Source organism: Octodon degus, unplaced genomic scaffold (assembly GCF_000260255.1).
Source record: "Octodon degus isolate 3935 unplaced genomic scaffold, OctDeg1.0 scaffold00346, whole genome shotgun sequence".
Lineage (NCBI taxonomy): Eukaryota > Metazoa > Chordata > Mammalia > Rodentia > Octodontidae > Octodon > Octodon degus.
In genome coordinates, this window is record NW_004524922.1 from 110,970 (window position 1) to 114,254 (window position 3,285).

Genomic DNA, 3,285 nt, shown 5'->3' on the forward strand with positions numbered 1-3,285 from the left:
GCTCCGGCTGCTTCCTGATGCCATCTTCTGTGGACTGGTCGCACACACAAAACCAGCCAGCAAGAAAAAGAGCTACCAACATCAATGCCTTGTTCAGGTCAAGGATAATACCATGTGCTTTCGCTCACACGGAGATTAAAGTGAAACAACAAAACTATGCTGTTTCATTTCTTTCTGTAACATCAAATTCACATCACAGATGAGACACCTCAACTTTCAAAGTATGATGTAAGTATATATTTACAGTTCTGTAACAAATAACCTACGTGTATTTTTGCTCTGATATAAGTATTTCCTGCTTAGGTATAATAAAAAGAAATTAAAATACCTGCCACATTTCTACCTTATTTTTCACTTCCTCCTTTGCTACAAACTCATAAGTTTGCCAGGGCTTTGGCTGTCAGTATTCTCCTTGCTTCTGTACTTACTTCAGACTCCAAATTGGTTTGTGGCACTGCTTCAGGCAGATCTTTGCTATCCTGGATATCAGGTCCGACCAGCACCTGTGCCTTTGACTGGAGTCACAGTCCAGAGGTGTGCAGTGAGTCTGGCCCTCTTCCTTGCCAGAGTCTGGGTTCCAGCCACCATGAGGCTCACACTGACAATGGGCCTCTTGCTGGTGAGAGAGATCTGGGTTCTTGGAGACCTTTGTAAAGGTAGCTGTAATGCATTCCTCTGGGTTTTGTGAACCTAAAACACCCACAGAGAAGGTTCACTCTATTGTATTTCCTTTGGAAGGTCCCTCCTTTGGCAAAAGGGTGATGCATCTTTGTGCACTGCTAAGTCACCACACTTAGGCTGGTTCCAGAAAGAAAATGTACTATGAACCAACACTTCCTTTCTGAGATCCAGCTCTGGAGACTGTGGGTTGTATCAGTGACTGCTGGGCTTCTGCTGCTGAACTTTGTGGCCCAGTATGTCCTGGGCAGGCACTGTCCAAGGAGTCTCCCCTTGCCAAGGAGGTGCTCTGTTCTCTTCAAGTCAGAGTCACTGCAGCTGAGCCACCTCTTCAGACGATTCAGGGGCTGAAGGCATTCAACACTGCCAAAAAGGGTCAAACTCTTGATCACTGGAAAGAATCACATCTTGATTCTCAAACTTTGTTGCCACTGCAGTAGAATTAAATGGGTCAGCTATGTCACTGTGGTGTCTCAGTAACTCTTTATCCAGGCCCATTGTGACCATCTCAGAGACAGTCGTTTCAATTTCGGTGGAGTCCAGACCCTTCTAATCTACCCTTGATCACTATGGCATATTCTCAGCCAAGTTTAGTAGCAATTTGCAAACTATGTGAATGATTTTTCATATGTATTTTAGAAGTCGTGCCTCATAATCATGAAGTAGATGTCACTGGTGAATTAAGTCTTGCACTAAGGTGACAGTGTGTGCTTTTGGGTCACAGCAAGTGAAGGTATTGTGGAGAGGAGTCAGAAACTGAGTAAATTCCTGTACACAGAGCAGCTGCCCTCTGATTTGCATGGAAATGGGTCACTTTGCCCCGCAGAAATATAATTGCTTGGTCAGCAATCATTCTTGTTGCAAACACTAAATTACAGGCTATTAGAACATCTGTTTGGCCAAGCCCTGCATGACAGTGGATGGCAACTTTTCCTTCTTGTAGGGCAAATGTCATAACTTCACCATATCCAAGATGGCAATGCGAGATGCTACACCACAATTCTTCCAGCTAAATCATAGAAATAAATGCCAACCTCCATGAATGCTTTAGGAACGTATGTGAAGCCATTTTCTTGCCCAAGAGAGTTTCCCCAGCTAACATGTTCACCAGGTTGCTGTAGCTTTATGATTGTTTTTATGCTGTGACTGTGGAACTGCTCAATGATGCGGTACTTCTGGAAGAGCTCGGAAGATGGGCAAGCCATTGTCAGGATACTGTCAGTGACCCAAGATGAGTAAACCCTCTTAATGACTTGTGTGTGCTTGCTCCAGTGGTTTATGTTCTTATACTTGCATGCTGTACTATCACATGCTTTGGAACACGTCATGTGCCAGGGATGACATGCACTAAGCATCCTCCACTTTTATGTTGTGCCTCCTGGATTTCCTTCCATGTTTGCAGCAGACTCACTGGTACTCACCAATGTGGAATACAGTTGTGCATTAGGAGGTACAGGTCCTGCAGCCATGGTAATGTTTCATTGTTTATCTTTTCTTCTCTCTCTCGCTCTCTCTCTCTCACTCTCACACTCTCTCTCTCTCTCATCTGACTTTGAAAGTTCCCATGGCTTCATGTTGCCACTCTTTTGTGAAGCCCTAGGGCCATTGCAGCACTCCCCCATTCTGCCAATGGTGGTAAGATGGACAAAGTGGGCAAAGGACAATTCAATACAGAGGACCATGTGGTGTGAGCAACTGTGGACAGTGGAACCCCAGCCTCTTTCCACACCTATCTCTCTGGCTCCGGGGACCCAGCACTCGTGGATCCATCAGGTTGGGAGTGGTGTGTGGGGCCCAAGGGCACAAAGTGAGGAAGCCTAAGGCGTGGACCTCCAGGTGTTGCAGCACCCAGGCCGAGTGTGGTCCCACCCCGTCATGTTCCACCCAGGCCAAGGGTCCCAGGCACACTCACAGGACAGTAAAGTCCCCGCTCTGAGCACCCACAAGGTCCTCTAATTCGATGACACCTAACATACTGCCACTGCTGGCTGCAATGCCTTGCACTGAAGGCTCTTATTTCCCCCCTCTTACTACTTTGAAATTTATTTTAAAGAGAGTATAGTTAAATAAGAAAAATAATTTTGTTGTAGCATCAAACAGAAATAGCAGTCAATAGCAATGTGAAAATATTTGTAAATGTGAAAAGGGAGCAGTGAAAGAAGCTGTTATTAAATATTTGTAATGAATAAAATTGCACATTGAATTACCGTCAAGATAAAGTAAAAACAGCTTATAAGAAGATTGAACTATTTAATTCATGCCACCAGAATGATATCATATATCTCTCAACTCATATTTATTTTTCCTTATGTATAAATAACTGGGTTGCAAAAAATGCAAGAAACATTAAAAAAATCATGACAATTTATTTCTATCACCCTAATTTTTAAGAGAAAACATAGACATGAAAGACAATGTACAAAATGCTCTTCCTCTAGACAGAGAAAATAACAGCAGAATAGCATAACCACCTCTTATTCATCACCACTCTTTTCTCCCACAATAAAAAATACATTTAATATAAAAAGAGTATAGTAATAATGGATATGACATTAGAAATGATACACAAGTAGAAGATCAAGATGAAAGACATTCAAGCATGGATTT

General features: G+C 43.0%; 1 pseudogene; it reads right to left on the reverse strand.

Annotated features, from left to right (window-relative positions):
- Window positions 1-319: 319 nt before the first annotated feature.
- Window positions 320-3,285, reverse strand: part of LOC101568022 — a 6,821-nt pseudogene continuing 3,855 nt past the window's right edge.